The 14,096-nt window shown below is 36.8% G+C and overlaps 1 protein-coding gene and 1 pseudogene across 8 annotated transcripts in view; both read right to left on the reverse strand.

Moving 5' to 3' along the window:
• LRP6 (LDL receptor related protein 6) overlaps positions 1 to 14,096 on the reverse strand; it is a 177,578-nt gene that overhangs the window by 142,240 nt on the left and 21,242 nt on the right. The gene's annotated exons all lie outside the window — the stretch shown is intronic.
• On the reverse strand, positions 3,755 to 7,508 carry LOC112584494 (annotated as a pseudogene).

The following is a 14,096-nucleotide window of genomic DNA, read 5'->3' on the forward strand; positions in this document are numbered from 1 at the left end:
GATTCCTAGAATGTCTACATTCACTCTTGCCATCTCTTGTTTGACCACTTCCAATTTGCCTTGATTCATGGACCTGACATTCCAGGTTCCTATGCAATATTGCTCTTTACAGCATCGGACCTTGCTTCTATCACCAGTCACATCCACAACTGGGTATTGTTTTTGCTTTAGCTCCATCCCTTCATTCTTTCTGGAGTTATTTCTCCACTGATTTCCAGTAGCATATTGGGCACCTACTGACCTGGGGAGTTCCTCTTTCAGTATCCTATCATTTTGTCTTTTCATACTGTTCATGGGGTTCTAGAGGCAAGAATACTGAAGTGGTTTGCCATTCCCTTCTCCAGTGGACCACATTCAACACATTACTAAATACTTATTTACTGCAGTTCTTTTTGCCCAGTATATAATGTTCAGTTTTCAACAAAAAAATTGTAAGTCTTACTAAAAGGGAAAAAAAGATTGAACAGACAAAGCAAGCATCAGAACCAGACTTAGATATGGCAGTAATGTTGGAATTATCAGACCAGGAATTAGAAACAACCATGAATAATATGCTAAGGACTCAAATGGGGGAAAAAAAAAAAAAAAAAGGCAGCATGCAAGAACAGACAGAATAACCAGAAAAATTCTAAGAAAGACGCAGAAAGAATCACTGGAGATCAAAAACACTGTAACAGAAACAAGTGTCTTCAATGGGCTCATTAGTAGACTGGACAGACCTGAAGAAAGAATCTCTGCATTTGTGAAATGTCCATACAGATTTCCAAGCTAAAAAGCAGAGAAAGAATAAAAAGACTGAGGGGGCTGGGGGGAATAGAATACAATATTCCAGAACTGTGGGACAACTACAAAAGGTGTATCATATGCAGGGCGTCCCTGGTGGCTCAGCTGGTAAAGAATCCACCTGCAATGCAGGAGACCTAGGTTCAACACCTGGGTTGGGAAGATCCCCTGGAGAAGGGAACAGCTTTTTGGGAACAGAATACTCCAATATTCTGGCCTGGAGAATTTCATGAACTGTATAGTCCATGGGGTCTCAAAGAGTCAGACGTGACTGGGTAAGTTTTGCCTTTCACTTTCATACCCATATGCATAACAGGAATTCTAGAAAGAAAAGAAGAAGAATCACTTGAAACATATTCTAATTTGAAGAAAATTCTACTAACTTAGAATTTTCCCAAATTAGTATCAGATACCAAACCACACACCCAAGAACCTCAGAGAAGAGCAAGCAGAAAAAATGAATTGAGAGGGAAAACCTACCAATCTAGAACTCTGTACCCTGCAAAATTATCCTTCAAAAGTAAAGGAGAAATAAAGACTTTCTCAGACAAACAAAACTTTAGGGGATTCATTATCTAGAGACCTACTTTGTAAGAAAAGACATTCTTTCAGAGAGAAGGAAAATGACACAGGTAAGAAACTCAGATCTATATCTTTAAAAAACGAAGCATATTAGAGAAGGAATAAATGAATATCAAAAAAACTTTTCTTTCTTTTTACTTATTCTTAATTGATCAAACAGCAATTTGTTCAAAACAACAACAGCAACAATGTATTTGTTAATTTTATGTGTGTGTGTGTGTGTGTATGTGTGTGTGAAACAAAGGACAGCAGTAATGTAAAGTACAGAAGGAAGGAATTAGGAATATTTGTCCCACTCAATTCTGCTGTGAACCTAAAACAGCTATAAAAACAAAGTCTATTTTTTTTTTTAAAAAGGCAAAGCTGTTTCTGCTTCAGTTTACTGTTCTATAAACCCTGGTACTCATTTTTAGTGTTAAGACTGGTACCAAATCTTGATTCTGTGCATTTTCCCAAAAGCAGCTAAATTATGTAACCAAAAGAAAGAATAAGAGAGAGAGATTAGAGAGATTAAATGTCATTCCTAAAATGTCTCCAGTCTATGCAGTGACCTTTCTGCAGAATGAGGCTCTCTGATGCGTCTTCTCCTCAATACAGTTTTTCCTGGGTTTCAGCCTCAGAATGTGCTTTATGAAACTTTGTCCTTCTCCAGGGAGTACAGGGAAAAAATGGCAATGGGCCCTAGCGAGCCAGGAAAGCAGCATTCATGGCACTTGAGGATGAAGCACTGAAGCTGATTCAAATGAATGGAAGCTACTGAGCCCTGTGCTCAAGACCCTTGCACAGATATGTGATGTTGGACAGCTACAACAGCTGATCTCGTCACCGGGAATTCCATTTCTGTAACCCAAACTCATCATTCAACATGAGCGGAGGAGAAAAATCCTTGCAGGAGAAGGGGAAGCAACCCACTGGAATTTTCCTCCAAAATCAAAGTATCCTCTCTATCCAAAGTAGATACAGAGGATTTACTACTCTGTATTTTGAGTTTGATTATCTAAGAGCATTATTTGGTCCAGGTGAGGGGACTAAGTTTGAGCTACAACATTTTAACACTGTTAAATGAGTATCAATTTACATCCCTTAGTATAAATGCAACACAAGACTAGTATGCTCTGCTTTCAAATATATGTAATCCAGACATGGCATAAATATACAATATCTCTATAAATATAATAGACTCTAGTATTCTAGGTACTGGAAGAAACTTAAGGCTTATTCTATGTATCAGAAATATTATGTAACTTAGAAAAATTCCAAGTAAAGTCTACAAAAGAAATTTAAAATTTACCCGTTTTAACTTTATGATTTTTCACATTAATTATATAGTATATAATTTAAAACAAAATTGAACCCTTTACAAGTTTGTTGTTTTTCAAGATGATTCTGACTTCAAAATTCCCAAAAACTTTACACAGCTAGAAGACAGCTGCCAACAGAAAGCATCATGGGGGTAACAAATGTCAAATAAGCCATCAAGAGTTGTATCTGCATTGGAGAGGTGAGGGAATGTCATTTCCAGGACTAAAATATGTAACATGAATACCAACTCTTGCTCTATTAAGCTGCATAAAACAATATGAAGAAATTAGGTTTATATAGTAAAGGGCACCTTCTAAAAGCTTGAATGTCATAGATACTAGATTTAATAAAGGCATTAGATTTAATAAAGAACAATATTTAGAGGCTACTTCTTCTAAGACAGTTACTCCTTAAAGAGGGGTGGGCACCAGCCAGTAAAAGAAAGGCATAAACTTTTTTTCTAAAGACCAGCTAGTAGAATGGAGAACATCAAGACTGCTAGCAGACTAGAGACTTCATGATGCAGAGAAAAAAGAAAATTCCTGAAGTAGAAGGAAAAAAACATTCTCCAGATTATCTGGAGGATATGATATAAACAGTTTCTATTATTAGAATGAATAATATTTAACACTGGGGCCTGAAAACCTCCACCCTTAACCCAGCTGCCTAAAAATTAGACTATTAGGTAAACTCCTGGACTACCTCATTTTATTTTGGACTCTTTCCAAAAATAAAAAATAATTGGGGTACACATATTAACTAGTCAGTTTGGTTTCGCTTGTTTCGTTTTTGTTTGGACAGTTAACTTGGCTTAGTAACCTAGGGTTACCTAAAAGCACTTAACAGTAAAGCTGCTAAATTTAACTAGCTGTGTAATATATTCTGCAAACACTTTTTTATCAGCATCATATTTAAAAGCCAAAAGGATATCTAAAGTATTCTCTAGGAAATATGTTAAGTGTTTGCTAAGTATCTCCCATGGCTTCGTAAAAGCCAAGTAACAGGCTCATTCATATAAGAGAAATCTTTCTTCAGCAACAATTATCACTAACTTTCCAATTATGTAGCCTATTTGGCCTCTTATTTTGGCTTATGGGTTCTATCTTGGCTTTGAATTAAGAGAATATAAACGTATGTACTTGACACTGAACAATTAAATACATGTGGTTACAACTCCACTTTGCAGTAGTATGGACATCTGCCATCCATCAAAAATCATGCAAACCAGTACTAGGTTGTTATGGTCACTAGTTTCCACACAAATGTACTTTAACTGCTGTATCTGGCATGATACCCATTTGCAATGCTTTCTGGAAAATAATTTTTAAATGGAGTGAAGGGCAGAAGACAGAGTTTAATTAGGAAATAACTAATGGAAGTAAACACTGACTTTTCAAGATACCAAAATTTCTTATGCCAATAAAATAAAAATATCTCAAATGTCAATCAGACTAGATAGCAGCCATTTTATACAAATTTATTACAATCCCAAGCATGTAACTTCTAAGATTATGTAAGGAAAAAACAATAAATTTTCCAAAATATTCACAAACTCCTAATCTAGCATGTATACTTAATCCGAATCCAGCTTCCTCTAACAAAAATACTTAGAAATGTTCACTTTCAATAAAGCTGAACAGAAGGGATAAATTTTCATCCTTTACAAGATGTAATTATATAAAAAGGTGGCTAATTAAGACAACATTTAGAATTGAGTCATAAAAACTAAGTGAACCAGATCTATATTAGGTCATAAATCACTCCATGATCCTTGAAGTTACTTATATAATCCTACCTATAATTAAAAGAAGTCATTAGCACAGGTATTACTAAGTATGAATAATGCCCAACTATCATGCACATATATTCCCAAGAACAAAAGGTAATATTTAAAAACATAAAAGTTAGAGTTTCTATTTCTGGTAGTTTATTAACAACATAACCAGAAAACCTTCCTTTTCCTAGAATCAGTGGCGAGCCTTTTGATTTATACATTGCTATGGTCTGAATGTTTATGTTTCTTCATAATTCCCATGTTGAAATCCTCAAAGATGATACTATTAGAATGTGGGGCCTCTGGGAGGTGCTTCGCTTTAAGGGCAGAGCGATCAGGAGTGGGATTAGTGCCTTATAAAAGAGAGATCCCCTAGGCTCTTCCACCACATGAGGACACGGAAGGAAGGTGCATGAACCAGGAGGAGGGCCCTCATCAGAAGAGGACCAAGCTGGCACCTTGACTTTGGACTTTCCAGCCTCCAGAACTATAAGCAGCAAAATCTCTGTTGTTATAAGCTACTCAGTCACTGAGTAGCTTATGGTGTGTTATAATTGGTCAAATGGACTTGATACATATATATGTGTGTATATAAAAAAAATTACATAAACACTACTTTAAATGTACAACTAAGGTATGAAAGCAGGGGAAATCAAATCTCTGAAGAGCCAAAAGTTAATAGGGAAATAAAAAGAAGTACTTAGCAACTAAACAACAACAACAACAAAGCAGTACACGCTTGATGCTACGGCCACCCTGAAGGACATTCTCAACTCAGAAACTGCTGTCTCAACGGCAAAACAGGAAAATAAGGCCCTGACACACAAGAAGCAAGCACTGTGTTATAACTAAGATTTCTGCACAAAGCACAGACCTTCAGGGAACAATCAAGTACAGAAACCTGCCACTGGCAGAAGGAGGCAAAGAAATTTTCTGCCTTGGCCTAAGCTCTGAAAAGGTAGGAAAAACCACCAAAACCTGTAATCACAATGCCCTCACATAGGTTTAAGCGTCTGAATTTATTCTATCTACACTGTACGGGAACTCCTAACTCCAAAATTAAATATAAAAAATCATCTCTGCTTGAACTGGGTGGTAATACAAGTATATACGTACATCAAAACAGCACAGAAAACCTGTGCATTTTAGTACATCTAAGTTATACTTAAGTTTAAAAATAAAGTGATCTCTGGAAACACCTGTAGTGTGCATGGCAAAAACAAACCTCTCTCCGGAGGAAGAGAGGTTTGTTTTTCATGACCCTCTACCTGAAGCCACTCAGGAGTCACACAAACAACCCCTCTGAAGATCAACTCACAATTTATTTTATTTTATTTAACTTTTATTTGCATTTATTTTTTGTGGCATTTATTCCCGGGCCCTAAGTTTTTGTTTCTTCAGTTTCTTCTGGGATATCTTTTTCTTCTGTGCAACCTCCTCTTCTGGTTTAGGAACAATCTGTTCTTTTTCATCTCATCTCAATGTGGCAGGGAGAGCTCAGGTAGGGGTTGATCCGACCGTAAGCTCTGTAAGTCCTGCGCCGCATCTTGGGGGCTTTGTTCACTTGGATGTGCTCAATGACCAGAGAATCTACATCTAAGCCCTTAAGTTCAGCATTACTCTCTGCATTTTTGAGCATGCGTAGTAAAAATTCAGCACTCTTTTTGGGCCAAGGACCCTGCATCCAGCCCCACTGTTTGGCCTGTGCACACCTACCAACTCCACCGTTGTAACGACGGAATGGCACACACTGCTTCTTTAAAGTGACATCCTTCAGATACTTGTTGGCCTTCCGGATATGCATACCCTTTACGGCCTGGGCAGTTTCACGAGTGCTCTTAAAGTGAACACGAAGATTTGAACCTCTTGATTTGCATGATTTTGTAGGGTTTTCTGCGTCAAGTGAATAGCGCACCATTTTTAGGGGTCACCTCAGGCCGCTTACCGGAAAAGGAAGCCAACTCACAATTTAAAACTATGAAACACCTAAGGAAACAGTTCACCTTAAGAATCAGGAAATTTAACAAAGAACACAAGTGGATTTCTAAGAAATTCAGACAACTGAATAATCTGGATAGAGACTGTAACTATTTTAAATTACCAAAACACATAAAAAACCACATGGGACAGACGTCATAAAAAAGTAACAGACATCCTTAACAAAACAAGAAGTGATAATCAGTGGATGTTAAAATAATCAGTAGACAAGGAACTGGATATTGGCCTTGTACAAAAGGATCATTCCACAGATTACTTGAACGATGTAAAAGGAAAAGCTCAATATTATAATAAAAATACAAACTTTCATCATCTATTGAGCCATCTTAACATCCCTATAGGTAGAACAAAATACTATGCACTTTCTGATGTGATAACGTACTTAATACTACCTATGAAGCACTTGTGCCAAGACAATGAATTCGCTAACCAAGTCTCCTATCATAAACTTTAATTTTTACAAGAAACGTAAAGGAGTAAAAATAAATCAAACAGCCCAAGTATCTCTTAGAAAACCCCAAATCCGTAACATTCTACAAAACAACTACAGAACCTTCTCAATAAAAGCATGAGAAAAAAATAGATAGGGAGGGACTATTCCAGAGAAACTTAAGAGACATCATCAAGTGCAATCTGTGAACCTTGTTTTAAATCCTAATTCAAGTATACCAACTATAAAATAGCATTTATGAGGCTATGACAGATATCAGAATATGGACTGAGTCATCTATAATATTAAAGACTTGTTCATTTGGGGTGCGTGGAAGAAGATGGTATTGTGGTTAGGGAGGAAAATACCCACTTTTCAGAGTGAAATGTCACTGTGTGGATTTGCTTTAAAACACCTCAGCTAACAAAACAGGAGAGTAGCTGAATATGCTATAATCACACAATGGAATACTAGGCAGTCGCCAAAACAAACAACAAAAAAAACAAGGAAGATCTCTACGAAGTGATATGGAGTGATATTCAGAATACTGCTGCTGCTACTGCTGCCAAGTCGCTTCAGTCGTGTCCGACTCTGTGCGACCCCATAGATGGCAGCCCACCAGGCTCCTCCATCCCTAGGATTCTCCAGGCAAGAACATTCAAGTGGGTTGCCATTTCCTTCTCCAATGCGTGAAAGTGAAAAGTGAAAGTGAAGTCGCTCAGTCGTATCCGACTCTTAGCGACCCCATGGACTGCCGCCTACCAGGCTCCTCCATCCATGGGCTTTTCCAGGCAACAGTACTGGAGTGGGGTGCCATTGCCTTCTCCGCTGTTAGTTAAAAAACAAAGTGCAGGAGAACATCTTTAGTAGGTTCCTCTTTCATGTAAAAAAAAAAATATTAAAAAATTTATATGTATCAGCTCATCTGTACAAAAAGGAATTCAATTAAATAATAAAACTAGAAATAAATAATAATAAGATATCCTAGGGGGTAAATGGGGAGGGACAAGCTGGAAAGAAAGGGGAAATGGGACCATCGCAGAAGGATCAGGAGGAAGGATGCTACTGAGTTAAAGCTTTTTGTGTTATTTCTACCTCTAGGAAACATGGCAATTGCTTCACACAACCCAAAAATAAATTGATAATTAAAATCAACCAGGATACGAAGATATTCCAAACGGAACACAAACAGTAATATATTACAAATGCCACACTGCAACTGGTGGGAAGGAAAATTTACCTAAATACATTTGGAAGAGAGCATTCTGACTGACAGGATTTTCACAGTAGTGCATTCCAGACAAAAAATTTGTTTCTCACAAGAGTACAGGTTGGCAATTCTGAAATTTGTACACTAGGATTGAGGAAATAAAATACATTGTGGACAATGAGAACACCATTTCTCACTATCATAAACTGGAATAATAAAGAAAAGGTTTTGGGGAGAAAGGGGAGAAGACTGTAACATAATTTTGTAAGTGGTGGGTTGGAATTGGAGATAAACACAAGCTCATTTTTTTAATATGTGGATACAGATACACACACACGAACTAGGTGTATATATATATACAAACACACACACATGTACTTCCTACATGTATCTCTCAACTATTCACTGCAATGAAAATCCAGCGTGAACACACCCAGCTCCCAGATCTTAGCTCCTCAATACCATCTTCCAATAAAGGAGACAGAGCTCCTTGGAGAAGGGGTTGAGTCAAAGGATGAAGCAAAAGGACAGGATGAATGTGGAACATCTTGTGCTTTGCAGATAGTAAATAAGTGTTTAAAAATGATGAGGGCCTGTCAAAAGAACACAGGAGCAAACCTGAAGGAACTCCCAATGGCAAAATCTAGGACAACCTGAACAAGAAAAAGACAGTAATGGATTATAACTTATAGAATAAACAAATGCCCCTGAGTCCATATTCATATAAATTATTGGCTAAATGCCTAAGTAGGAAAGACAGGACAGTTCTTCCTTAAGGTAGAATTCTAACTAATAATGCATGTTTAAGAGGAACAATGGAACTGCAAATATCACCATTTGGCAGAAAACCACAGTATTAATTGTTGTAGGCAAAAACGAACAAAGGTTGCTTAAAAGTAATGTAAGAAGTGGACTTCTCACGTGGCTCAGTACTAAAGAATCCGTCTACCAACACAGGAGACTTTGGAGATGTGGGTTCGAGCTTATGTGGGTTCGATCTCTGGGTCAGGAAGATCCCTTGGAGGAGGAAATGACAACCCACTCCAGAATCCTTCCCTAGAAAATTCCACATACAGGGGAGCCTGGCGGGCTACAGTTCATGGGGTCACAAAGAGTCAGACATGACTGAGGATGCAGGCTGTAGCTGTATGATAAGAAGCAAGATAGCTGCACAGTTTCAGGCAGTTATTACAAGAGGGGAAAATATAAACACACACACAAAACCTGGCAGAGAAAGCGATAACCAAGGGATCAAAGAATACATCACCAGTATCCACACCACACATCTGCTGATACGTTGCCCTGAGGGGAGAACGTCACGTGACCTCTGCTACGCCAAAAACCTATAACTGATCAAAGGAAAACCTCAGACAAATCCTAAATGAAGGACATTCTGCAAACTGATTGGCCTTGCTGCTGCTGCTGCTAAGTCACTTCAGTCATGTCCGACTCAGTGCGACCCCATGGACTGCAGCCTAACAGGCTTCTCCGTCCATGGGATTCTCCAGGCAAGAACACTGGAGTGGGTTGCCATTTTCTTCTCCAATGCATGAAAGTGGAAAGTTAAAGTGAAGTCACTCAGTAGTGTCTGACTCTTAGCGACCCCATGGACTGCAGCCTACCAGGCTTCTCCATCCATGGGATTCTCCGGGCAACAGTACTGGAGTGGGGTGCCATTACCTTCTCCCACTGATTGGCCTTAGTAACCTTCAAAAGGTCATGGTTATGAAGACAAAGACTGGTAAAATGTCCCAGATTAGAACAGACTAAGGAAATAACAACTAAATGCAACATGGAACCCTCGACCACAAAAAGGACCCTTGTGGGAAAATTAGAGAAACGCAAGTACGGTCTAGAGATCAGTTAACCATATTGTATCAACATTAATTTATTTCCTGATCTAGATAACTCTTCTATGATTACACAAAATATAATATTAAGGGAAGCAAGGTAAAGATTATGGGTTTCCTAAGTGGCTCAGGGATAAAGAATCCACCTGTCAATGCAGAAGCCACAGGAGATTCAAGTTTGATCCCTAGGTCAGGATGATCCCCTGGAGAAGAAATGACAACCCACTCCAGAACTCCTGCCAGGAAAATCCCAAGGACAGAGGAGCCTGGGAGGTTACAGCCCATGAAGGTCACAGAGAGTTAGACAAGACTGAAGGACTGTGCATGCAGGTAAAAGTTATACAAGAACTATCAACTATTTTTCTAACATTTTCTAAGTCTAATATTATTGATACAATATTTCTTCTTTTATGTAGGGTAACGATCTCATAGTAAGTTTTAAATGAAGGGCATAAAGAAATTCTACAAAAGCAAAACACAATCACTGATACTAAGCTGCAAAATTAGGCACAGCTGAACAAAGAATTATCTGGAAGGCAGGTGCAAAAAATAACCACAAGCCCAGAGAGATAAAGTCAGAGAAGATATGAAAGCAAGATTAAGGGGCATGGAGCATAAAATCAGGTGGTCCACATACATCAAACAGGAATTCCAGAGAAGACTAAAGAGAATAAAGGAAAAGAAAATGATGGATAACTTTCTAGAATAAAGAACAATGATGATTATATTCTAGAAACAAGGCTTCTAAGCAGGATAAATAAAACACAGCCACATCCGGACACAAAGTGAACAGAGCTGCAAAGTACCAAAAATTTAGGAATGCAGGGATTGCTTTTAAGAAACCAGAAAAAAATTAATTACAAAGCAACAATAATTAGAGAACAGACTTCTCACAGCAACAATTAAAAGTCATAATACCCTCGAAGGACTGAGTGAAAATAACAAATCACAGAGAATTCTATAATCAAATAATTATCTTTCCAAGAATGAGGACAAAATAAATATATTTGCAGACAAACTCCAGAAGCTTACCATTAACAGACTTCTGCTGAAATATTAAAGAACATACTGCAAGCAGAAGGAAGCTAAAACCAACTAGATTAAGTGGGATGCAAAAAAATAGTAAAATAAGAAATCAGTACAGTGAGTAAATCTAAAAACACAGAATTTATAAAATCCTCTTTTAAATAAAACCACCAGGTTGCATTTTTTAAGTAATTCAACGTGCAAAAAAAGAGGACCAAAAAAAAAACAAAAAACCATAGCTTCAGCAGAACACTTTTCATGGGGAAAAAAAAGGACCTAACGTGGAACTGGAAAATGTCAACCAAGAATCTGACTTTCTTTTATTTTACCCAAAGGACTAGGTTTGTTCAGCCAAAAAGTGAAGGTCATTTATCAAGAAGATCCTTAAAATTCCCTACCACTCCCAGGATTTAATTGGCAGAAAACAGGCTTCCCCAATTGATCAAGAGGACACCTTTCAAAATTGTACGTTATTGAGCATTCAGACAGAGCGAGAGCTTTCATACACAGAACCAGTGCTTCAGGATATGGAGCTTTACAGATAATCGGCTATCTGCTTCTATGCAAAAACTGTGGGAATGTATATGATCTTAGGGAAAGAATAAACGATATACTTTTAAACTTAAGAGTTATTAAGAAAGGAAAAGTGTGATCCAAGAGGTAGGAAAGCCAACAATATAAAAATCAGAAAATCTTGCAAAGACTAGCTGTCACATACTCCTCCTTCCAAAATCTTAAAGATTCAATAACACAAATATCAGGTGTGCTCAAACTAATTTGCTAAAATTTCTAAAGAGCCAATCACACTGAAATACAGCAAGGATATATAAGAACACTAAAATGCAGAGAACTCAGATAAAGGTATCCTATATTCATTACTCTCATAAAATATTCTTCTCTTTTGCTAGGATAAATCAAAACGTCAATGTGCAAGCAAGGACAGCTTTTATTTATTGATAAAAGGCAAAGAAAGCTATTAAGAGACTAGGCTACTTAGAGTCATTTAGTCATACTGCAAATACTCCCTTTTAATATTCCCTCAATTAAAGTAGGCCTGGAGACATACAACATAAAAATGGTAAACCACACAATCAAAACTCAATGAGATGTGGTATGTATCACTAGATATAAAGGATTAAAAGCTGGATGACACTTGTAAGAGAAAAGATCGACACTAACATTTGAGAATACATACAATTAAATACACACATTTATTTATTTATTCTTAAAAAAAAAGTTTACCTTCTATGGGCCTTGATTTCTATCCCAGAGGCTAGTAAAGTAAACCTATAATACAGGTTTCCTGGATTCGTGGCTTTCCAACACACTCTTTTTAGGTAATTTCAAAAACACCTATCTCCAAGCATATCTGAATATATATAACCTGCTTGAAAGTAATGGCCACATTTTCCACTCTTCATACAAAATATATCCTTTGATATTTTAAAGTACTTTTCAGTTTACAAGTGGAACTGGAAAAAAGGTTTAAGCTAGTTTTAGAGGTGAAACAGCCTAAAAAAGGAGGCTGAATGTGACAGCATGTGCAATAACGGCAGTAGAAACAAAATCTAAAGAACCTGTTCTGAGAAACACAATTATTAAGTATAAAATATCTAAATTAGACTGAATGTGTAACTATAAAATACAGTTTTTAAAATGAGAGTACTTTCTTTAAATGTCTGGCTTTTAAAGCTTAAATAATGTCTTTAAAATGAGATAGAGTACTTTTTTTAAATGTCTGGCTTTTAAAGTTCAAAATTGAAAGGAACTCATTTTAGAAATGAGGAAACTGACATCCAAGAAAACAAAATAACTTGCTTGCTAATTAACAAAGCTAGATGTGACATGAAACATTCTCCAATGAGTGTATCTTTAAAATACAATTTTGAAAACTTCTAATGAAAGACTAAAAATCTTAACCATGTTTCAAATTAACATTTGCAATCAAAGCCATACTGATTTAGAATTCACAAGACCACACTCAAGTTTACATTGCTTAGAAAACAAATGTCCCTCACAAGAACAATTAATAGAGGATTATAAAAGAAATATTTACTGAAATTTTTACTTAATATCTACTATGTGGCAGCAACTATTTTAGTCATCTGGGATACACCAGTATAGAAAATACTTTTAAACATACTCAAGTTATGACAATTACACGTACTTAACTGACAAGGAAATTATAAATCATTCTCTTTCCACTGAACTAGTTCTGCAGCTCCTCAACATCTCTAAGATTAGAACAGTCGCTGTGGATCACATTCAGGAGCTCCACCATCAGGAGCAGCCACATAAGAATCACCTCTCATCATAAAGCAAGGATACTGCTTTCTGTAACTATGATTGTTCACTTCTGGAACTATTTCCATACATATGTTTTTCCCATTCCTTATTCAGAATTCTACACTGCCAGTCACTCAAAAGAAAGAAGAAAAAAAAAATCTCAGGCTAATAGAAGCCAAATTTAGAGAGGGAAATAAAAATCTTCCTTCAGTCTAGGCTAAATGAACTGAGTGCACAAAGAACTCCATACATCCGAAAGCACACAGATGTCTGCACTAGTTCCCAGGGCTCAAACAATGCCAGTCATTCAAGAGCTTGCCTTTTACATAAGCTGATGTGAGAGCGCTCAGTCAGCTCTTCTGAACCTCATAACCCAGGATCCCGGAACTCTGATAAAGCCACCATTTTCCTCAGCTCTGTTTTCATATATTTTCTCTGGTAAGCAAACTTCATTTTTCCCCTAAAAAATAAATCTGGAAATCATCTCTCCTGTTTGCTATTAACTGATATAAGTGATATAATTTAATCCAAAATTACTCCTCCATTAAAACTAAAAGTGTTAACACAAATCTAAGATCAATACTGAAAAAACTATTTGAAAAAATATATTTTTAAATGCAGAAGTTTAAAATATAATTTTAAACATGCTTCATCATGCTAAGTATGAAATGACACCATTTGGCTGCATTCTATCTGCTTCCAGTTGCACAATGTAAAAAACAGCCATACGACACTAACTTTCCAAAAATTAAAAGAAACTTCTGGAGAACTGCTAAAGAGTTGAAAAAGTGAATTTACACATGCACACTCACACATATGCAACACTAACTACAGACATCAAAAATAATGAAAGGC

This window comes from Bubalus bubalis, chromosome 4 (genome assembly GCF_019923935.1).
Source record: "Bubalus bubalis isolate 160015118507 breed Murrah chromosome 4, NDDB_SH_1, whole genome shotgun sequence".
Taxonomy (NCBI): domain Eukaryota; kingdom Metazoa; phylum Chordata; class Mammalia; order Artiodactyla; family Bovidae; genus Bubalus; species Bubalus bubalis.